Below are 23168 nucleotides of genomic sequence, written 5' to 3'. Positions count from 1 at the left end.
ATTCATGCGTTGGCCAGGAATCGAACCCAGGTCAACAGCTTGGAAGGCAGCTATGCTCACCACTATACCACCAACACTTACAGAAGCCATGTTTTTTTCTTACATTTTCTGCACTAACAATACAAAATTATTAGTAAAAAGTAAGACGTGCCAGGAAAAAAAAAACCCACATAAGTATTGCATTGACCAGGAATCAATCGCAGGTCAACTGCTTGGAAGGCAGGTTTGCTCACCACTATACCAAAAATGCTTAAGGTACCCAGCATTTTTTTCACATTTTCTGCACTAACCCTGCAAAATTGTTAGTAAAAATTATGACGTGCCTGAAAAAAAAACACACCTATGTTTTGCATTGGCCAGGAATCGAACCCGGGTCAACTGCTTGGAAGGCAGCTATGCTCACCACTATACCACCAATGCTTACAGGATCAGCTTTTTTTTTACATTTTCTGCACTAACATTACAAAATAGTTTGTAAAATGTATGATATGCCAGAAATAAAACTACATAAGTATTGCATTGGCCGGGAATCGAACCCGGGTCAACTGCTTGAGAAGCAGCTATGCTCACCACTATACCACCAATGCATGAACCAACTTGACTGGTTTGGGATTATGGCTGTTAAATCTGCTAAAGTTTTACTTAAAAAAAGGAGGACTGAATATGTCTTGAAAGAGCCAATTACTAAAAAGTTTAAAAACAAGGCAACGCATTGTCCAAAACTCAAAAATGAATTCTTGTGAATCAGCTATGGAACTTTTCCACCAATTCTTACAATTCTCTCAATTATTTTCACTTTTTTGCCAATAAGGTAACTAAACTCTTACCAAGAAAGAAAGTACACTATGAGCCTTAGCTCAAAAAGATTACAAAGAGTCAGCACCAGCACCAAATTACCCCTAAAGACCTCTGCCATTTTCTGCACTAACATTACAAAATAGTTTGTAAAGTGTATGATATGCCAGAAATAAAACTACATAAGTATTGCATTGGCTGGAAATCGAATCCGGGTCAACTGCTTGGGAAGCATTTATGCTCAACACTATACCACCAATGCATGAACCCACTTGACTGGTTTGGGATTTTGGCTGTTAAATCTGCTAAAGTTTTACTTAAAAAAGTAGCACTGAATATGTCTTGAAAGAGCCAATTACTAAAAAGTTTAAAAACAAGGCAAAGCATTGTCCAAAACTCAAAGATGAATTCTTGTGAATCAGCTATGGAGCTTTTCCACCAATTCTTACAATTCTCTCAATTATTTTCACTTTTTTGCCAATAAGGTAACTAAACTCTTACCAAGAAAGAAAGTACACTGTGAGCCTTAGCTAAAAACGATTACAAAGAGTCAGCACCAGCACCAAATTACCCCTAAAGAACTCTGCCATTTTTGGCATTTTTAACACTAACTCTAAAGACAGAGGAGTTTTTGGAATCAGTTATGTAGCTTTTCCACCTATGCCTACAAATTCTCTCAATTAGCTTTGCTTTTTGCCAACTAAGGTAGCTAAAGTGTTACCAAGAAAGAAATAAAAGCATAAGCCTTAGCACAAAAAGTGAAAAAGAGTCCAAACACCACCAAATGCAAAAAAACAATGAGTTCTTCAAGAATTAAACTATGGCCTATTGTTTTAAAAGCAACTACACCCACCAGCATAACACCAATGCCAACCCTGACATTGCTTTCGTATTGGAGACTAACCCTACAAAGTATTTAATCAACAACTGAAGAGCAGAAGATCAGTTAGATGAGACAGTTGAAAAAAATCTAAGAAATATTCTCTTCAATTTTTTTCTCATTTTCGTGGTTGCTAAACTCTAAGAAGAAAGAAGAGCATGAGCCTTAACACGAAAAATTAAAACAGACTAAAAGCATCACCAAATGTGAAAAACAATTCATGCATTGGCCAGGAATCGAACCAGGTTCAACTACTTGGAAGGCAGCTATGCTCACCACTATACCACCAACACTTACAGAAGCCATGTTTTTTTCTTACATTTTCTGCACTAACAATACAAAATTATTAGTAAAAAGTAAGACGTGCCAGGAAAAAAAAAACCCACATAAGTATTGCATTGACCAGGAATCAATCGCAGGTCAACTGCTTGGAAGGCAGGTTTGCTCACCACTATACCAAAAATGCTTAAGGTACCCAGCATTTTTTTCACATTTTCTGCACTAACCCTACAAAATTGTTAGTAAAAATTATGACGTGTCTGAATAAAAAACACTCCCATGTTTTGCATTGGCCGGGAATCGAAACCGGGTCAACTGCTTGGAAGGCAGCTATGCTCACCACTATACCACCAATGTTTACAGGATCAGCTTTTTTTTTATACATTTTCTGCACTAACATTACAAAATAGTTTGTAAAATGTATGATATGCCAGAAATAAAACTACATAAGTATTGCATTGGCCGGGAATAGAATCCGGGTCAACTGCTTGGGAAGCAGCTATGCTCACCACTATACCACCAATGCATGAACCAACTTGACTGGTTTGGGATTATGGCTGTTAAATCTGCTAAAGTTTTACTTAAAAAAAGGAGGACTGAATATGTCTTGAAAGAGCCAATTACTAAAAAGTTTAAAAACAAGGAAAAGCTTTGTCCAAAACTCAAAGATGAATTCTTGTGAATCAGCTATGGAGCTTTTCCACCAATTCTTACAATTCTCTCAATTATTTTCACTTTTTTGCAATAAGGTAACTAAACTCTTACCAAGAAAGAAAGTACACTATGAGCCTTAGCTCAAACAGATTACAAAGAGTCAAAAGCAGTACCAAATTCCCCCTAAAGACCTCTGCCATTTTTGGCATTTTTAACACTAACTCTAAAGACAGAGGAGTTTTTGGAATCAGTTATGTAGCTTTTCCACCTCTGCCTACAAATTCTCTCAATTAGCTTTGCTTTCTGCCCACTAAGGTAGCTAAAGTGTTACCAAGAAAGAAATAAAAGCATAAGCCTTAGCACAGAAAGTGAAAAAGATTCCAAACACCACCAAATGCAAAAAAACAATGAGTTCTTCAAGAATTAAACTATAGCCTATTGTTTTAAAAGCAACTACACCCACCAGCATAACACCAATGCCCACCCTGACATTGCTTTCGTATTGGAGACTAACCCTACAAAGTATTTAATCAACAACTGAAGAGCAGAAGATCAGTTAGATGAGACAGTTGAAAAAAATCTAAGAAATATTCTCTTCAATTTTTTTCTCATTTTCGTGGTTGCTAAACTCTAAGAAGAAAGAAGAGCATGAGCCTTAACACGAAAAATTAAAACAGACTAAAAGCATCACCAAATGTGAAAAACAATTCATGCGTTGGCCAGGAATCGAACCTGGGTCAACAGCTTGGAAGGCAGCTATGCTCACCACTATACCACCAACACTTACAGAAGCCATGTTTTTTTCTTACATTTTCTGCACTAACAATACAAAATTATTAGTAAAAAGTAAGACGTGCCAGGAAAAAAAAAACCCACATAAGTATTGCATTGACCAGGAATCAATCGCAGGTCAACTGCTTGGAAGGCAGGTTTGCTCACCACTATACCAAAAATGCTTAAGGTACCCAGCATTTTTTTCACATTTTCTGCACTAACCCTACAAAATTGTTAGTAAAAATTATGACGTGCCTGAATAAAAAACACACCCATGTTTTGCATTGGCCGGGAATCGAACCCGGGTCAACTGCTTGGAAGGCAGATATGCTCACCACTATACCACCAATGTTTACAGGATCAGCTTTTTTTTTATACATTTTCTGCACTAACATTACAAAATAGTTTGTAAAATGTATGATATGCCAGAAATAAAACTACATAAGTATTGCATTGGCCGGGAATAGAATCAGGGTCAACTGCTTGGGAAGCAGCTATGCTCACCACTATACCACCAATGCATGAACCAACTTGACTGGTTTGGGATTATGGCTGTTAAATCTGCTAAAGTTTTACTTACAAAAAGGAGGACTGAATATGTCTTGAAAGAGCCAATTACTAAAAAGTTTAAAAACAAGGAAAAGCTTTGTCCAAAACTCAAAGATGAATTCTTGTGAATCAGCTATGGAGCTTTTCCACCAATTCTTACAATTCTCTCAATTATTTTCACTTTTTTGCAATAAGGTAACTAAACTCTTAACAAGAAAGAAAGTACACTATGAGCCTTAGCTCAAACAGATTACAAAGAGTCAAAAGCAGCACCAAATTCCCCCTAAAGACCTCTGCCATTTTTGGCATTTTTAACACTAACTCTAAAGACAGAGGAGTTTTTGGAATCAGTTATGTAGCTTTTCCACCTCTGCCTACAAATTCTCTCAATTAGCTTTGCTTTCTGCCCACTAAGGTAGCTAAAGTGTTACCAAGAAAGAAATAAAAGCATAAGCCTTAGCACAGAAAGTGAAAAAGATTCCAAACACCACCAAATGCAAAAAAACAATGAGTTCTTCAAGAATTAAACTATAGCCTATTGTTTTAAAAGCAACTACACCCACCAGCATAACACCAATGCCCACCCTGACATTGCTTTCGTATTGGAGACTAACCCTACAAAGTATTTAATCAACAACTGAAGAGCAGAAGATCAGTTAGATGAGACAGTTGAAAAAAATCTAAGAAATATTCTCTTCAATTTTTTTCTCATTTTCGTGGTTGCTAAACTCTAAGAAGAAAGAAGAGCATGAGCCTTAACACGAAAAATTAAAACAGACTAAAAGCATCACCAAATGTGAAAAACAATTCATGCGTTGGCCAGGAATCGAACCTGGGTCAACAGCTTGGAAGGCAGCTATGCTCACCACTATACCACCAACACTTACAGAAGCCATGTTTTTTTCTTACATTTTCTGCACTAACAATACAAAATTATTAGTAAAAAGTAAGACGTGCCAGGAAAAAAAAAACCCACATAAGTATTGCATTGACCAGGAATCAATCGCAGGTCAACTGCTTGGAAGGCAGGTTTGCTCACCACTATACCAAAAATGCTTAAGGTACCCAGCATTTTTTTCACATTTTCTGCACTAACCCTACAAAATTGTTAGTAAAAATTATGACGTGCCTGAATAAAAAACACACCCATGTTTTGCATTGGCCGGGAATCGAACCCGGGTCAACTGCTTGGAAGGCAGATATGCTCACCACTATACCACCAATGTTTACAGGATCAGCTTTTTTTTTATACATTTTCTGCACTAACATTACAAAATAGTTTGTAAAATGTATGATATGCCAGAAATAAAACTACATAAGTATTGCATTGGCCGGGAATAGAATCAGGGTCAACTGCTTGGGAAGCAGCTATGCTCACCACTATACCACCAATGCATGAACCAACTTGACTGGTTTGGGATTATGGCTGTTAAATCTGCTAAAGTTTTACTTACAAAAAGGAGGACTGAATATGTCTTGAAAGAGCCAATTACTAAAAAGTTTAAAAACAAGGAAAAGCTTTGTCCAAAACTCAAAGATGAATTCTTGTGAATCAGCTATGGAGCTTTTCCACCAATTCTTACAATTCTCTCAATTATTTTCACTTTTTTGCAATAAGGTAACTAAACTCTTACCAAGAAAGAAAGTACACTATGAGCCTTAGCTCAAACAGATTACAAAGAGTCAAAAGCAGCACCAAATTCCCCCTAAAGACCTCTGCCATTTTTGGCATTTTTAACACTAACTCTAAAGACAGAGGAGTTTTTGGAATCAGTTATGTAGCTTTTCCACCTCTGCCTACAAATTCTCTCAATTAGCTTTGCTTTCTGCCCACTAAGGTAGCTAAAGTGTTACCAAGAAAGAAATAAAAGCATAAGCCTTAGCACAGCAAGTGAAAAAGATTCCAAACACCACCAAATGCAAAAAAACAATGAGTTCTTCAAGAATTAAACTATGGCCTATTGTTTTAAAAGCAACTACACCCACCAGCATAACACCAATGCCAACCCTCACATTGCTTTCGTATTGGAGACTAACCCTACAAAGTATTTAATCAACAACTGAAGAGCAGAAGATCAGTTAGATGAGACAGTTGAAAAAATCTAAGAAATATTCTCTTCAATTTTTTTCTCATTTTCGTGTTTGCTAAACTCTAAGAAGAAAGAAGAGCATGAGCCTTAACACGAAAAATTAAAACAGACTAAAAGCATCACCAAATGTGAAAAACAATTCATGCGTTGGCCAGGAATTGAACCCGGGTCAACTGTTTGGAAGGCAGCTATGCTCACCACTATACCACCAACACTTACAGAAGCCATGTTTTTTTCTTACATTTTCTGCACTAACAATACAAAATTATTAGTAAAAAGTAAGACGTGCCAGGAAAAAAAAACCCACATAAGTATTGCATTGACCAGGAATCAATCGCAGGTCAACTGCTTGGAAGGCAGGTTTGCTCACCACTATACCAAAAATGCTTAAGGTATCCAGCATTTTTTTCACATTTTCTGCACTAACCCTACAAAATTGTTAGTAAAAATTATGACGTGCCTGAAAAAAAAACACACCCATGTTTTGCATTGGCCGGGAATCGAACCCGGGTCAACTGCTTGGAAGGCAGCTATGCTCACCACTATACCACCAATGCTTACAGGATCAGCTTTTTTTTTTACATTTTCTGCACTAACATTACAAAATAGTTTGTAAAATGTATGATATGCCAGAAATAAAACTACATAAGTATTGCATTGGCCGGGAATCAAACCCGGGTCAACTGCTTGGGAAGCAGCTATGCTCACCACTATACCACCAATGCATGAACCAACTTGACTGGTTTGGGATTATGGCCGTTAAATCTGCTAAAGTTTTACTTAGAAAAAGGAGGACTGAATATGTCTTGAAAGAGCCAATTACTAAAAAGTTTAAAAACAAGGCAAAGCATTGTCCAAAACTCAAAGATGAATTCTTGTGAATCAGCTATGGAGCTTTTCCAGAAATTCTTACAATTCTCTCAATTAGTTTCACTTTTTTGACAATAAGGTAACTAAACTCTTACCAAGAAAGAAAGTACACTATGAGCCTTAGCTCAAACAGATTACAAAGAGTCAACAGCAGCACCAAATTCCCCCTAAACACCTCTGCCATTTTTGGCATTTTTAACACTAACTCTAAAGACAGAGGAGTTTTTGGAATCAGTTATGTAGCTTTTCCACCTCTGCCTACAAATTCTCTCAATTAGCTTTGCTTTCTGCCCACTAAGGTAGCTAAAGTGTTACCAAGAAAGAAATAAAAGCATAAGCCTTACCACAGAAAGTGAAAAAGATTCCAAACACCACCAAATGCAAAAAAACAATGAGTTCTTCAAGAATTAAACTATAGCCTATTGTTTTAAAAGCAACTACACCCACCAGCATAACACCAATGCCCACCCTGACATTGCTTTCGTATTGGAGACTAACCCTACAAAGTATTTAATCAACAACTGAAGAGCAGAAGATCAGTTAGATGAGACAGTTGAAAAAAATCTAAGAAATATTCTCTTCAATTTTTTTCTCATTTTCGTGGTTGCTAAACTCTAAGAAGAAAGAAGAGCATGAGCCTTAACACGAAAAATTAAAACAGACTAAAAGCATCACCAAATGTGAAGAACAATTCATGCGTTGGCCAGGAATCGAACCTGGGTCAACAGCTTGGAAGGCAGCTATGCTCACCACTATACCACCAACACTTACAGAAGCCATGTTTTTTTCTTACATTTTCTGCACTAACAATACAAAATTATTAGTAAAAAGTAAGACGTGCCAGGAAAAAAAAAACCCACATAAGTATTGCATTGACCAGGAATCAATCGCAGGTCAACTGCTTGGAAGGCAGGTTTGCTCACCACTATACCAAAAATGCTTAAGGTACCCAGCATTTTTTTCACATTTTCTGCACTAACCCTACAAAATTGTTAGTAAAAATTATGACGTGCCTGAAAAAAAAACACACCCATGTTTTGCATTGGCTGGGAATCGAACCCGGGTCAACTGCTTGGAAGGCAGCTATGTTCACCACTATACCACCAGTGCTTACAGGATCAGCTTTTTTTTTTACATTTTCTGCACTAACATTACAAAATAGTTTGTAAAATGTATGATATGCCAGAAATAAAACTACATAAGTATTGCATTGGCCGGGAATAGAATCCGGGTCAACTGCTTGGGAAGCAGCTATGCTCACCACTATACCACCAATGCATGAACCGACTTGACTGGTTTGGGATTATGGCTGTTAAATCTGCTAAAGTTTTACTTAAAAAAAGGAGGACTGAATATGTCTTGAAAGAGCCAATTACTAAAAAGTTTAAAAACAAGGAAAAGCTTTGTCCAAAACTCAAAGATGAATTCTTGTGAATCAGCTATGGAGCTTTTCCACCAATTCTTACAATTCTCTCAATTATTTTCACTTTTTTGCAATAAGGTAACTAAACTCTTACCAAGAAAGAAAGTACACTATGAGCCTTAGCTCAAACAGATTACAAAGAGTCAAAAGCAGCACCAAATTCCCCCTAAAGACCTCTGCCATTTTTGGCATTTTTAACACTAACTCTAAAGACAGAGGAGTTTTTGGAATCAGTTATGTAGCTTTTCCACCTCTGCCTACAAATTCTCTCAATTAGCTTTGCTTTCTGCCCACTAAGGTAGCTAAAGTGTTACCAAGAAAGAAATAAAAGCATAAGCCTTAGCACAGAAAGTGAAAAAGATTCCAAACACCACCAAATGCAAAAAAACAATGAGTTCTTCAAGAATTAAACTATGGCCTATTGTTTTAAAAGCAACTACACCCACCAGCATAACACCAATGCCAACCCTCACATTGCTTTCGTATTGGAGACTAACCCTACAAAGTATTTAATCAACAACTGAAGAGCAGAAGATCAGTTAGATGAGACAGTTGAAAAAATCTAAGAAATATTCTCTTCAATTTTTTTCTCATTTTCGTGTTTGCTAAACTCTAAGAAGAAAGAAGAGCCTGAGACTTAACACGAAAAATTAAAACAGACTAAAAGCATCACAAAATGTGAAAAACAATTCATGCGTTGGCCAGGAACTGAACCCGGGTCAACTGTTTGGAAGGCAGCTATGCTCACCACTATACCACCAACACTTACAGAAGCCATGTTTTTTTCTTACATTTTCTGCACTAACAATACAAAATTATTAGTAAAAAGTAAGACGTGCCAGGAAAAAAAAACCCACATAAGTATTGCATTGACCAGGAATCAATCGCAGGTCAACTGCTTGGAAGGCAGGTTTGCTCACCACTATACCAAAAATGCTTAAGGTACCCAGCATTTTTTTCACATTTTCTGCACTAACCCTACAAAATTGTTAGTAAAAATTATGACGTGCCTGAAAAAAAAACACACCCATGTTTTGCATTGGCTGGGAATCGAAACCGGGTCAACTGCTTGGAAGGCAGCTATGCTCACCACTATACCACCAATGCTTACAGGATCAGCTTTTTTTTTTACATTTTCTGCACTAACATTACAAAATAGTTTGTAAAATGTATGATATGCCAGAAATAAAACTACATAAGTATTGCATTGGCCGGGAATCGAACCCGGGTCAACTGCTTGGGAAGCAGCTATGCTCACCACTATACCACCAATGCATGAACCCACTTGACTGGTTTGGGATTATGGCCGTTAAATCTGCTAAAGTTTTACTTAGAAAAAGGAGGACTGAATATGTCTTGAAAGAGCCAATTACTAAAAAGTTTAAAAACAAGGCAAAGCATTGTCCAAAACTCAAAGATGAATTCTTGTTAATCAGCTATGGAGCTTTTCCACCAATTCTTACAATTCTCTCAATTAGTTTCACTTTTTTGACAATAAGGTAACTAAACTCTTACCAAGAAAGAAAGTACACTATGAGCCTTAGCTCAAACAGATTACAAAGAGTCAACAGCAGCACCAAATTCCCCCTAAAGACCTCTGCCATTTTTGGCATTTTTAACACTAACTCTAAAGACAGAGGAGTTTTTGGAATCAGTTATGTAGCTTTTCCACCTCTGCCTACAAATTCTCTCAATTAGCTTTGCTTTCTGCCCACTAAGGTAGCTAAAGTGTTACCAAGAAAGAAATAAAAGCATAAGCCTTAGCACAGAAAGTGAAAAAGATTCCAAACACCACCAAATGGAAAAAAACAATGAGTTCTTCAAGAATTAAACTATGGCCTATTGTTTTAAAAGCAACTACACCCACCAGCATAACACCAATGCCAACCCTGACATTGCTTTCGTATTGGAGACTAACCCTACAAAGTATTTAATCAACAACTGAAGAGCAGAAGATCAGTTACATGAGACAGTTGAAAAAAATCTAAGAAATATTCTCTTCAATTTTTTTCTCATTTTCGTGGTTGCTAAACTCTAAGAAGAAAGAAGAGCATGAGCCTTAACACGAAAAATTAAAACAGACTAAAGGCATCACCAAATGTGAAAAACAATTCATGCGTTGGCCAGGAATCGAACCTGGGTCAACAGCTTGGAAGGCAGCTATGCTCACCACTATACCACCAACACTTACAGAAGCCATGTTTTTTTCTTACATTTTCTGCACTAACAATACAAAATTATTAGTAAAAAGTAAGACGTGCCAGGAAAAAAAAAACCCACATGAGTATTGCATTGACCAGGAATCAATCGCAGGTCAACTGCTTGGAAGGCAGGTTTGCTCACCACTATACCAAAAATGCTTAAGGTACCCAGCATTTTTTTCACATTTTCTGCACTAACCCTACAAAATTGTTAGTAAAAATTATGACGTGCCTGAAAAAAAAACACACCCATGTTTTGCATTGGCTGGGAATCGAACCCGGGTCAACTGCTTGGAAGGCAGCTATGCTCACCACTATACCACCAGTGCTTACAGGATCAGCTTTTTTTTTTACATTTTCTGCACTAACATTACAAAATAGTTTGTAAAATGTATGATATGCCAGAAATAAAACTACATAAGTATTGCATTGGCCGGGAATAGAATCCGGGTCAACTGCTTGGGAAGCAGCTATGCTCACCACTATACCACCAATGCATGAACCGACTTGACTGGTTTGGGATTATGGCTGTTAAATCTGCTAAAGTTTTACTTAAAAAAAGGAGGACTGAATATGTCTTGAAAGAGCCAATTACTAAAAAGTTTAAAAACAAGGAAAAGCTTTGTCCAAAACTCAAAGATGAATTCTTGTGAATCAGCTATGGAGCTTTTCCACCAATTCTTACAATTCTCTCAATTATTTTCACTTTTTTGCAATAAGGTAACTAAACTCTTACCAAGAAAGAAAGTACACTATGAGCCTTAGCTCAAACAGATTACAAAGAGTCAAAAGCAGCACCAAATTCCCCCTAAAGACCTCTGCCATTTTTGGCATTTTTAACACTAACTCTAAAGACAGAGGAGTTTTTGGAATCAGTTATGTAGCTTTTCCACCTCTGCCTACAAATTCTCTCAATTAGCTTTGCTTTCTGCCCACTAAGGTAGCTAAAGTGTTACCAAGAAAGAAATAAAAGCATAAGCCTTAGCACAGAAAGTGAAAAAGATTCCAAACACCACCAAATGCAAAAAAACAATGAGTTCTTCAAGAATTAAACTATGGCCTATTGTTTTAAAAGCAACTACACCCACCAGCATAACACCAATGCCAACCCTCACATTGCTTTCGTATTGGAGACTAACCCTACAAAGTATTTAATCAACAACTGAAGAGCAGAAGATCAGTTAGATGAGACAGTTGAAAAAATCTAAGAAATATTCTCTTCAATTTTTTTCTCATTTTCGTGTTTGCTAAACTCTAAGAAGAAAGAAGAGCATGAGCCTTAACACGAAAAATTAAAACAGACTAAAAGCATCACCAAATGTGAAAAACAATTCATGCGTTGGCCAGGAACTGAACCCGGGTCAACTGTTTGGAAGGCAGCTATGCTCACCACTATACCACCAACACTTACAGAAGCCATGTTTTTTTCTTACATTTTCTGCACTAACAATACAAAATTATTAGTAAAAAGTAAGACGTGCCAGGAAAAAAAAACCCACATAAGTATTGCATTGACCAGGAATAAATCGCAGGTCAACTGCTTGGAAGGCAGGTTTGCTCACCACTATACCAAAAATGCTTAAGGTACCCAGCATTTTTTTCACATTTTCTGCACTAACCCTACAAAATTGTTAGTAAAAATTATGACGTGCCTGAAAAAAAAATACACCCATGTTTTGCATTGGCCGGGAATCGAACCCGGGTCAACTGCTTGGAAGGCAGCTATGCTCACCACTATACCACCAATGCTTACAGGTTCAGCTTTTTTTTTTACATTTTCTGCACTAACATTACAAAATAGTTTGTAAAATGTATGATATGCCAGAAATAAAACTACATAAGTATTGCATTGGCTGGGAATCGAACCCGGGTCAACTGCTTGGGAAGCAGCTATGCTCACCACTATACCACCAATGCATGAACCCACTTGACTGGTTTGGGATTATGGCCGTTAAATCTGCTAAAGTTTTACTTAGAAAAAGGAGGACTGAATATGTCTTGAAAGAGCCAATTACTAAAAAGTTTAAAAACAAGGCAAAGCATTGTCCAAAACTCAAAGATGAATTCTTGTTAATCAGCTATGGAGCTTTTCCACCAATTCTTACAATTCTCTCAATTAGTTTCACTTTTTTGACAATAAGGTAACTAAACTCTTACCAAGAAAGAAAGTACACTATGAGCCTTAGCTCAAACAGATTACAAAGAGTCAACAGCAGCACCAAATTCCCCCTAAAGACCTCTGCCATTTTTGGCATTTTTAACACTAACTCTAAAGACAGAGGAGTTTTTGGAATCAGTTATGTAGCTTTTCCACCTCTGCCTACAAATTCTCTCAATTAGCTTTGCTTTCTGCCCACTAAGGTAGCTAAAGTGTTACCAAGAAAGAAATAAAAGCATAAGCCTTAGCACAGAAAGTGAAAAAGATTCCAAACACCACCAAATGCAAAAAAACAATGAGTTCTTCAAGAATTAAACTATGGCCTATTGTTTTAAAAGCAACTACACCCACCAGCATAACACCAATGCCAACCCTCACATTGCTTTCGTATTGGAGACTAACCCTACAAAGTATTTAATCAACAACTGAAGAGCAGAAGATCAGTTAGATGAGACAGTTGAAAAAATCTAAGAAATATTCTCTTCAATTTTTTTCTCATTTTCGTGTTTGCTAAACTCTAAGAAGAAAGAAGAGCATGAGCCTTAACACGAAAAATTAAAACAGACTAAAAGCATCACCAAATGTGAAAAACAATTCATGCGTTGGCCAGGAACTGAACCCGGGTCAACTGTTTGGAAGGCAGCTATGCTCACCACTATACCACCAACACTTACAGAAGCCATGTTTTTTTCTTACATTTTCTGCACTAACAATACAAAATTATTAGTAAAAAGTAAGACGTGCCAGGAAAAAAAAACCCACATAAGTATTGCATTGACCAGGAATCAATCGCAGGTCAACTGCTTGGAAGGCAGGTTTGCTCACCACTATACCAAAAATGCTTAAGGTACCCAGCATTTTTTTCACATTTTCTGCACTAACCCTACAAAATTGTTAGTAAAAATTATGACGTGCCTGAAAAAAAAACACACCCATGTTTTGCATTGGCTGGGAATCGAACCCGGGTCAACTGCTTGGAAGGCAGCTATGCTCACCACTATACCACCAATGCTTACAGGATCAGCTTTTTTTTTTACATTTTCTGCACTAACATTACAAAATAGTTTGTAAAATGTATGATATGCCAGAAATAAAACTACATAAGTATTGCATTGGCCGGGAATCGAACCCGGGTCAACTGCTTGGGAAGCAGCTATGCTCACCACTATACCACCAATGCATGAACCAACTTGACTGGTTTGGGATTATGGCCGTTAAATCTGCTAAAGTTTTACTTAGAAAAAGGAGGACTGAATATGTCTTGAAAGAGCCAATTACTAAAAAGTTTAAAAACAAGGCAAAGCATTGTCCAAAACTCAAAGATGAATTCTTGTGAATCAGCTATGGAGCTTTTCCACCAATTCTTACAATTCTCTCAATTAGTTTCACTTTTTTGACAATAAGGTAACTAAACTCTTACCAAGAAAGAAAGTACACTATGAGCCTTAGCTCAAACAGATTACAAAGAGTCAACAGCAGCACCAAATTCCCCCTAAAGACCTCTGCCATTTTTGGCATTTTTAACACTAACTCTAAAGACAGAGGAGTTTTTGGAATCAGTTATGTAGCTTTTCCACCTCTGCCTACAAATTCTCTCAATTAGCTTTGCTTTCTGCCCACTAAGGTAGCTAAAGTGTTACCAAGAAAGAAATAAAAGCATAAGCCTTAGCACAGAAAGTGAAAAAGATTCCAAACACCACCAAATGGAAAAAAACAATGAGTTCTTCAAGAATTAAACTATGGCCTATTGTTTTAAAAGCAACTACACCCACCAGCATAACACCAATGCCAACCCTGACATTGCTTTCGTATTGGAGACTAACCCTACAAAGTATTTAATCAACAACTGAAGAGCAGAAGATCAGTTAGATGAGACAGTTGAAAAAAATCTAAGAAATATTCTCTTCAATTTTTTTCTCATTTTCGTGGTTGCTAAACTCTAAGAAGAAAGAAGAGCATGAGCCTTAACACGAAAAATTAAAACAGACTAAAAGCATCACCAAATGTGAAAAACAATTCATGCGTTGGCCAGGAATCGAACCTGGGTCAACAGCTTGGAAGGCAGCTATGCTCACCATTATACCACCAACACTTACAGAAGCCATGTTTTTTTCTTACATTTTCTGCACTAACAATACAAAATTATTAGTAAAAAGTAAGACGTGCCAGGAAAAAAAAAACCCACATAAGTATTGCATTGACCAGGAATCAATCGCAGGTCAACTGCTTGGAAGGCAGGTTTGCTCACCACTATACCAAAAATGCTTAAGGTACCCAGCATTTTTTTCACATTTTCTGCACTAACCCTACAAAATTGTTAGTAAAAATTATGACGTGCCTGAACAAAAAACACACCTATGTTTTGCATTGGCCGGGAATCGAACCCGGGTCAACTGCTTGGAAGGCAGCTATGCTCACCACTATACCACCAATGCTTACAGGATCAGCTTTTTTTTTACATTTTCTGCACTAACATTACAAAATAGTTTGTAAAATGTATGATATGCCAGAAATAAAACTACATAAGTATTGCATTGGCCGGGAATAGAATCCTGGTCAACTGCTTGGGAAGCAGCTATGCTCACCACTATACCACCAATGCATGAACCAACTTGACTGGTTTGGGATTATGGCTGTTAAATCTGCTAAAGTTTTACTTAAAAAAAGGAGGACTGAATATGTCTTGAAAGAGCCAATTACTAAAAAGTTTAAAAACAAGGAAAAGCTTTGTCCAAAACTCAAAGATGAATTCTTGTGAATCAGCTATGGAGCTTTTCCACCAATTCTTACAATTCTCTCAATTATTTTCACTTTTTTGCAATAAGGTAACTAAACTCTTACCAAGAAAGAAAGTACACTATGAGCCTTAGCTCACACAGATTACAAAGAGTCAAAAGCAACACCAAATTCCCCCTAAAGACCTCTGCCATTTTTGGCATTTTTAACACTTACTCTAAAGACAGAGGAGTTTTTGGAATCAGTTATGGAGCTTTTCCACCTCTGCCTACAAATTCTCTCAATTAGCTTTGCTTTCTGCCCACTAAGGTAGCTAAAGTGTTACCAAGAAAGAAATAAAAGCATAAGCCTTAGCACAGAAAGTGAAAAAGATTCCAAACACCACCAAATGCAAAAAAACAATGAGTTCTTCAAGAATTAAACTATGGCCTATTGTTTTAAAAGCAACTACACCCACCAGCATAACACCAATGCCAACCCTCACATTGCTTTCGTATTGGAGACTAACCCTACAAAGTATTTAATCAACAACTGAAGAGCAGAAGATCAGTTAGATGAGACAGTTGAAAAAATCTAAAAAATATTCTCTTCAATTTTTTTCTCATTTTCGTGTTTGCTAAACTCTAAGAAGAAAGAAGAGCATGAGCCTTAACACGAAAAATTAAAACAGACTAAAAGCATCACCAAATGTGAAAAACAATTCATGCGTTGGCCAGGAATTGAACCCGGGTCAACTATTTGGAAGGCAGCTATGCTCACCACTATACCACCAACACTTACAGAAGCCATGTTTTTTTCTTACATTTTCTGCACTAACAATACAAAATTATTAGTAAAAAGTAAGACGTGCCAGGAAAAAAAAACCCACATAAGTATTGCATTGACCAGGAATCAATCGCAGGTCAACTGCTTGGAAGGCAGGTTTGCTCACCACTATACCAAAAATGCTTAAGGTACCCAGCATTTTTTTCACATTTTCTGCACTAACCCTACAAAATTGTTAGTAAAAATTATGACGTGCCTGAAAAAAAAACACACCCATGTTTTGCATTGGCTGGGAATCAAACCCGGGTCAACTGCTTGGAAGGCAGCTATGCTCACCACTATACCACCAATGCTTACAGGATCAGCTTTTTTTTTTACATTTTCTGCACTAACATTACAAAATAGTTTGTAAAATGTATGATATGCCAGAAATAAAACTACATAAGTATTGCATTGGCCGGGAATCGAACCCAGGTCAACTGCTTGGGAAGCAGCTATGCTCACCACTATACCACCAATGCATGAACCAACTTGACTGGTTTGGGATTATGGCCGTTAAATCTGCTAAAGTTTTACTTAGAAAAAGGAGGACTGAATATGTCTTGAAAGAGCAAATTACTAAAAAGTTTAAAAACAAGGCAAAGCATTGTCCAAAACTCAAAGATGAATTCTTGTGAATCAGCTATGGAGCTTTTCCACCAATTCTTACAATTCTCTCAATTAGTTTCACTTTTTTGACAATAGGGTAACTAAACTCTTACCAAGAAAGAAAGCACACTATGAGCCTTAACTCAAACAGATTACAAAGAGTCAACAGCAGCACCAAATTCCCCCTAAAGACCTCTGCCATTTTTGGCATTTTTAACACTAACTCTAAAGACAGAGGAGTTTTTGGAATCAGTTATGTAGCTTTTCCACCTCTGCCTACAAATTCTCTCAATTAGCTTTGCTTTCTGCCCACTAAGGTAGCTAAAGTGTTACCAAGAAAGAAATAAAAGCATAAGCCTTAGCACAGAAAGTGAAAAAGATTCCAAACACCACCAAATGGAAAAAAACCATGAGTTCTTCAAGAATTAAACTATGGCCTATTGTTTTAAAAGCAACTACACCCACCAGCATAACACCAATGCCAACCCTGACATTGCTTTCGTATTGGAGACTAACCCTACAAAGTATTTAATCAACAACTGAAGAGCAGAAGATCAGTTAGATGAGACAGTTGAAAAAAATCTAAGAAATATTCTCTTCAATTTTTTTCTCATTTTCGTGGTTGCTAAACTCTAAGAAGAAAGAAGAGCATGAGCCTTAACACGAAAAATTAAAACAGACTAAAAGCATCACCAAATGTGAAAAACAATTCATGCGTTGGCCAGGAATCGAGCCTGGGTCAACAGCTTGGAAGGCAGCTATGCTCACCACTATACCACCAACACTTACAGAAGCCATGTTTTTTTATTACATTTTCTGCACTAACAATACAAAATTATTAGTAAAAAGTAAGACGTGCCAGGAAAAAAAAAACCCACATAAGTATTGCATTGACCAGGAATCAATCGCAGGTCAACTGCTTGGAAGGCAGGTTTGCTCACCACTATACCAAAAATGCTTAAGGTACCCAGCATTTTTTTCACATTTTCTGCACTAACCCTACAAAATTGTTAGTAAAAATTATGACGTGCCTGAAAAAAAAATACACCCATGCTTTGCATTGGCCGGGAATCGAACCCGGGTCAACTGCTTGGAAGGCAGCTATGCTCACCACTATACCACCAATGCTTACAGGATCAGCTTTTTTTTTTACATTTTCTGCACTAACATTACAAAATAGTTTGTAAAATGTATGATATGCCAGAAATAAAACTACATAAGTATTGCATTGGCTGGGAATCGAACCCGGGTCAACTGCTTGGGAAGCAGCTATGCTCACCAATATACCACCAACGCATGAACCCACTTGACTGGTTTGGGATTATGGCTGTTAAATCTGCTAAAGTTTTACTTACAAAAAGGAGGACTGAATATGTCTTGAAAGAGCCAATTACTAAATAGTTTAAAAACAAGGCAAAGCATTGTCCAAAACTCAAAGATGAATTCTTGTTAATCAGCTATGGAGCTTTTCCACCAATTCTTACAATTCTCTCAATTAGTTTCACTTTTTTGACAATAAGGTAACTAAACTCTTACCAAGAAAGAAAGTACACTATGAGCCTTAGCTCAAACAGATTACAAAGAGTCAACAGCAGCACCAAATTCCCCCTAAACACCTCTGCCATTTTTGGCATTTTTAACACTAACTCTAAAGACAGAGGAGTTTTTGGAATCAGTTATGTAGCTTTTCCACCTTTGCCTACAAATTCTCTCAATTAGCTTTGCTTTCTGCCCACTAAGGTAGCTAAAGTGTTACCAAGAAAGAAATAAAAGCATAAGCCTTAGCACAGAAAGTGAAAAAGATTCCAAACACCACCAAATGCAAAAAAACAATGAGTTCTTCAAGAATTAAACTATAGCCTATTGTTTTAAAAGCAACTACACCCACCAGCATAACACCAATGCCCACCCTGACATTGCTTTCGTATTGGAGACTAACCCTACAAAGTATTTAATCAACAACTGAAGAGCAGAAGATCAGTTAGATGAAACAGTTGAAAAAAATCTAAGAAATATTCTCTTCAATTTTTTTCTCATTTTCGTGGTTGCTAAACTCTAAGAAGAAAGAAGAGCATGAGCCTTAACACGAAAAATTAAAACAGACTAAAAGCATCACCAAATGTGAAAAACAATTCATGCGTTGGCCAGGAATCGAACCTGGGTCAACAGCTTGGAAGGCAGCTATGCTCACCACTATACCACCAACACTTACAGAAGCCATGTTTTTTTCTTACATTTTCTGCACTAACAATACAAAATTATTAGTAAAAAGTAAGACGTGCCAGGAAAAAAAAAACCCTCATAAGTATTGCATTGACCAGGAATCAATCGCAGGTCAACTGCTTGGAAGGCAGGTTTGCTCACCACTATACCAAAAATGCTTAAGGTACCCAGCATTTTTTTCACATTTTCTGCACTAACCCTACAAAATTGTTAGTAAAAATTATGACGTGCCTGAAAAAAAAACACACCCATGTTTTGCATTGGCCAGGAATCGAACCCGGGTCAACTGTTTGGAAGGCAGCTATGCTCAACACTATACCACCAATGCTTACAGGATCAGTTTTTTTTTTTACATTTTCTGCACTAACATTACAAAATAGTTTGTAAAATGTATGATATGCCAGAAATAAAACTACATAAGTATTGCATTGGCCGGGAATCGAACCCGGGTCAACTGCTTGGGAAGCAGCTATGCTCACCACTATACCACCAATGCATGAACCAGCTTGACTGGTTTGGGATTATGGCCGTTAAATCTGCTAAAGTTTTACTTAGAAAAAGGAGGATTGAATATGTCTTGAAAGAGCCAATTACTAAAGAGTTTAAAAACAAGGCAAAGCATTGTCCAAAACTCAAAGATGAATTCTTGTGAATCAGCTATGGAGTTTTTCCACCAATTCTTACAATTCTCTCAATTAGTTTCACTTTTTTGACAATAAGGTAACTAAACTCTTACCAAGAAAGAAAGTAAACTATGAGCCTTAGCTCAAACAGATTACAAAGAGTCAACAGCAGCACCAAATTCCCCCTAAAGACCGCTGCCATTTTTGGCATTTTTAACACTAACTCTAAAGACAGAGGAGTTTTTGGAATCAGTTATGTAGCTTTTCCACCTCTGCCTACAAATTCTCTCAATTAGCTTTGCTTTCTGCCCACTAAGGTACCTAAAGTGTTACCAAGAAAGAAATAAAAGCATAAGCCTTAGCACAGAAAGTGAAAAAGATTCCAAACACCACCAAATGCAAAAAAACAATGAGTTCTTCAAGAATTAAACTATAGCCTATTGTTTTAAAAGCAACTACACCCACCAGCATAACACCAATGCCCACCCTGACATTGCTTTCGTATTGGAGACTAACCCTACAAAGTATTTAACCAACAACTGAAGAGCAGAAGATCAGTTAGATGAAACAGTTGAAAAAAATCTAAGAAATATTCTCTTCAATATTTTTCTCATTTTCGTGGTTGCTAAACTCTAAGAAGAAAGAAGAGCATGAGCCTTAACACGAAAAATTAAAACAGACTAAAAGCATCACCAAATGTGAAAAACAATTCATGCGTTGGCCAGGAATCGAACCTGGGTGAACAGCTTGGAAGGCAGCTATGCTCACCACTATACCACCAACACTTACAGAAGCCATGTTTTTTTCTTACATTTTCTGCACTAACAATACAAAATTATGAGTAAAAAGTAAGACGTGCCAGGAAAAAAAAAACCCACATAAGTATTGCATTGACCAGGAATCAATCGCAGGTCAACTGCTTGGAAGGCAGGTTTGCTCACCACTATACCAAAAATGCTTAAGGTACCCAGCATTTTTTTCACATTTTCTGCACTAACCCTACAAAATTGTTAGTAAAAATTATGACGTGCCTGAAAACAAAACACACTCATGTTTGGCATTGGCCGGGAATCGAACCCGGGTCAACTGCTTGGAAGGCAGCTATGCTCACCACTATACCACCAATGCTTACAGGATCAGCTTTTTTTTTTACATTTTCTGCACTAACATTACAAAATAGTTTGTAAAATGTATGATATGCCAGAAATAAAACTACATAAGTATTGCATTGGCCGGGAATTGAACCCGGGTCAACTGCTTGGGAAGCAGCTATGCTCACCACTATACCACCAATGCATGAACCAGCTTGACTGGTTTGGGATTATGGCCGTTAAATCTGCTAAAGTTTTACTTAGAAAAAGGAGGACTGAATATGTCTTGAAAGAGCCAATTACTAAAAAGTTTAAAAACAAGGCAAAGCATTGTCCAAAACTCAAAGATGAATTCTTGTGAATCAGCTATGGAGCTTTTCCACCAATTCTTACAATTCTCTCAATTAGTTTCACTTTTTTGCAATAAGGTAACTAAACTCTTACCAAGAAAGAAAGTACACTATGAGCCTTAGCTCAAACAGATTACAAAGAGTCAACAGCAGCACCAAATTCCCCCTAAAGACCTCTGCCATTTTTGGCATTTTTAACACTAACTCTAAAGACAGAGGAGTTTTTGGAATCAGTTATGTAGCTTTTCCACCTCTGCCTACAAATTCTCTCAATTAGCTTTGCTTTCTGCCCACTAAGGTAGCTAAAGTGTTACCAAGAAAGAAATAAAAGCATAAGCCTTAGCACAGAAAGTGAAAAAGATTCCAAACACCACCAAATGCAAAAAAACAATGAGTTCTTCAAGAATTAAACTATGGCCTATTGTTTTAAAAGCAACTACACCCACCAGCATAACACCAATGCCAACCCTGACATTGCTTTCGTATTGGAGACTAACCCTACAAAGTATTTAATCAACAACTGAAGAGCAGAAGATCAGTTAGATGAGACAGTTGAAAAAAATCTAAGAAATATTCTCTTCAATTTTTTTCTCATTTTCGTGGTTGCTAAACTCTAAGAAGAAAGAAGAGCATGAGCCTTAACACGAAAAATTAAAACAGACTAAAAGCATCCCCAAATGTGAAAAACAATTCATGCATTGGCCGGGAATCAAACCCGGGTCAACAGCTTGGAAGGCAGCTAATCTCACCACTATACCACCAACACTTACAGAAGCCATGTTTTCTTCTTACATTTTCTGCACTAACAATACAGAATTATTAGTAAAAAGTAAGACGTGCCAGGAAAAAAAAAACTCACAGAAGTATTGCATTGACCAGGAATCAATCGCAGGTCAACTGCTTGGAAGGCAGGCTTGCTCACCACTATACCAAAAATGCTTAAGGTACCCAGCATTTTTTTCACATTTTCTGCACTAACCCTACAAAATTGTTAGTAAAAATTATGACGTGCCTGAAAAAAAAACACACCCATGTTTTGCATTGGCCGGGAATCGAACCCAGGTCAACTGCTTGGAAGGCAGCTATGCTCACCACTATACCACCAATGCTTACAGGATCAGCTTTTTTTTTTACATTTTCTGCACTAACATTACAAAATAGTTTGTAAAATGTATGATATGCCAGAAATAAAACTACATAAGTATTGCATTGGCCGGGATTTGAACCTGGGTCAACTGCTTGGGAAGCAGCTATGCTCACCACTATACCATCAATGCATGAACCAATTTGTCTGGTTTGGGATTATGGCCGTTAAATCTGCTAAAGTTTTACTTAGAAAAAGGAGGACTGAATATGTCTTGAAAGAGCCAATTACTAAAAAGTTTAAAAGCAAGGCAAAGCATTGTCCAAAACTCAAAGATGAATTCTTGTGAATCAGCTATGGAGTTTTTCCACCAATTCTTACAATTCTCTCAATTAGTTTCACTTTTTTGACAATAAGGTAACTAAACTCTTACCAAGAAAGAAAGTAAACTATGAGCCTTAGCTCAAACAGATTACAAAGAGTCAACAGCAGCACCAAATTCCCCCTAAAGACCTCTGCCATTTTTGGCATTTTTAACACTAACTCTAAAGACAGAGGAGTTTTTGGAATCAGTTATGTAGCTTTTCCACCTCTGCCTACAAATTCTCTCAATTAGCTTTGCTTTCTGCCCACTAAGGTAGCTAAAGTGTTACCAAGAAAGAAATAAAAGCATAAGCCTTAGCACAGAAAGTGAAAAAGAGTCCAAACACCACCAAATGGAAAAAAACAATGAGTTCTTCAAGAATTAAACTATGGCCTATTGTTTTAAAAGCAACTACACCCACCAGCATAACACCAATGCCAACCCTGACATTGCTTTCATATTGGAGACTAACCCTACAAAGTATTTCATCAACAACTGAAGAGCAGAAGATCAGTTAGATGAGACAGTTGAAAAAAATCTAAGAAATATTCTCTTCAATTTTTTTCTCATTTTCGTGGTTGCTAAACTCTAAGAAGAAAGAAGAGCATGAG

At 37.1% G+C, this 23168-nt stretch overlaps 15 non-coding genes across 15 annotated transcripts; all 15 read right to left on the bottom strand.

Moving 5' to 3' along the window:
- Positions 1–348: 348 nt before the first annotated feature.
- Positions 349–420, bottom strand: TRNAG-UCC (transfer RNA glycine (anticodon UCC)). The gene has a single exon. It is a non-coding gene; the product is annotated as a tRNA-Gly (tRNA).
- A 6086-nt stretch (positions 421–6506) lies between these two features.
- TRNAG-UCC (transfer RNA glycine (anticodon UCC)) lies at positions 6507–6578 on the bottom strand. Its single transcript has one exon. It is a non-coding gene; the product is annotated as a tRNA-Gly (tRNA).
- A 96-nt stretch (positions 6579–6674) lies between these two features.
- TRNAG-CCC (transfer RNA glycine (anticodon CCC)) lies at positions 6675–6746 on the bottom strand. Its single transcript has one exon. It is a non-coding gene; the product is annotated as a tRNA-Gly (tRNA).
- Positions 6747–9517: 2771 nt separating this feature from the next.
- On the bottom strand, positions 9518–9589 carry TRNAG-CCC (transfer RNA glycine (anticodon CCC)). Its single transcript has one exon. It is a non-coding gene; the product is annotated as a tRNA-Gly (tRNA).
- A 2603-nt stretch (positions 9590–12192) lies between these two features.
- On the bottom strand, positions 12193–12264 carry TRNAG-UCC (transfer RNA glycine (anticodon UCC)). The gene has a single exon. It is a non-coding gene; the product is annotated as a tRNA-Gly (tRNA).
- A 96-nt stretch (positions 12265–12360) lies between these two features.
- TRNAG-CCC (transfer RNA glycine (anticodon CCC)) lies at positions 12361–12432 on the bottom strand. Its single transcript has one exon. It is a non-coding gene; the product is annotated as a tRNA-Gly (tRNA).
- A 1181-nt stretch (positions 12433–13613) lies between these two features.
- TRNAG-UCC (transfer RNA glycine (anticodon UCC)) lies at positions 13614–13685 on the bottom strand. The gene has a single exon. It is a non-coding gene; the product is annotated as a tRNA-Gly (tRNA).
- A 96-nt stretch (positions 13686–13781) lies between these two features.
- TRNAG-CCC (transfer RNA glycine (anticodon CCC)) lies at positions 13782–13853 on the bottom strand. Its single transcript has one exon. It is a non-coding gene; the product is annotated as a tRNA-Gly (tRNA).
- Positions 13854–15036: 1183 nt separating this feature from the next.
- Positions 15037–15108, bottom strand: TRNAG-UCC (transfer RNA glycine (anticodon UCC)). The gene has a single exon. It is a non-coding gene; the product is annotated as a tRNA-Gly (tRNA).
- A 1515-nt stretch (positions 15109–16623) lies between these two features.
- On the bottom strand, positions 16624–16695 carry TRNAG-CCC (transfer RNA glycine (anticodon CCC)). Its single transcript has one exon. It is a non-coding gene; the product is annotated as a tRNA-Gly (tRNA).
- Positions 16696–17878: 1183 nt separating this feature from the next.
- On the bottom strand, positions 17879–17950 carry TRNAG-UCC (transfer RNA glycine (anticodon UCC)). Its single transcript has one exon. It is a non-coding gene; the product is annotated as a tRNA-Gly (tRNA).
- Positions 17951–19469: 1519 nt separating this feature from the next.
- TRNAG-CCC (transfer RNA glycine (anticodon CCC)) lies at positions 19470–19541 on the bottom strand. The gene has a single exon. It is a non-coding gene; the product is annotated as a tRNA-Gly (tRNA).
- A 1183-nt stretch (positions 19542–20724) lies between these two features.
- Positions 20725–20796, bottom strand: TRNAG-UCC (transfer RNA glycine (anticodon UCC)). Its single transcript has one exon. It is a non-coding gene; the product is annotated as a tRNA-Gly (tRNA).
- Positions 20797–20892: 96 nt separating this feature from the next.
- Positions 20893–20964, bottom strand: TRNAG-CCC (transfer RNA glycine (anticodon CCC)). The gene has a single exon. It is a non-coding gene; the product is annotated as a tRNA-Gly (tRNA).
- Positions 20965–22146: 1182 nt separating this feature from the next.
- TRNAG-UCC (transfer RNA glycine (anticodon UCC)) lies at positions 22147–22218 on the bottom strand. The gene has a single exon. It is a non-coding gene; the product is annotated as a tRNA-Gly (tRNA).
- Between the last annotated feature and the right edge of the window lie 950 nt (positions 22219–23168).

The sequence above is a fragment of the Phyllobates terribilis genome, unplaced genomic scaffold (genome assembly GCF_046119375.1).
Source record: "Phyllobates terribilis strain yellow unplaced genomic scaffold, ASM4611937v1 Scaffold_3__8_contigs__length_932513732, whole genome shotgun sequence".
NCBI lineage: Eukaryota > Metazoa > Chordata > Amphibia > Anura > Dendrobatidae > Phyllobates > Phyllobates terribilis.
Note: the sequence above shows the minus strand (reverse complement) of the source record. Positions and strands in the feature narration are given on the sequence as shown.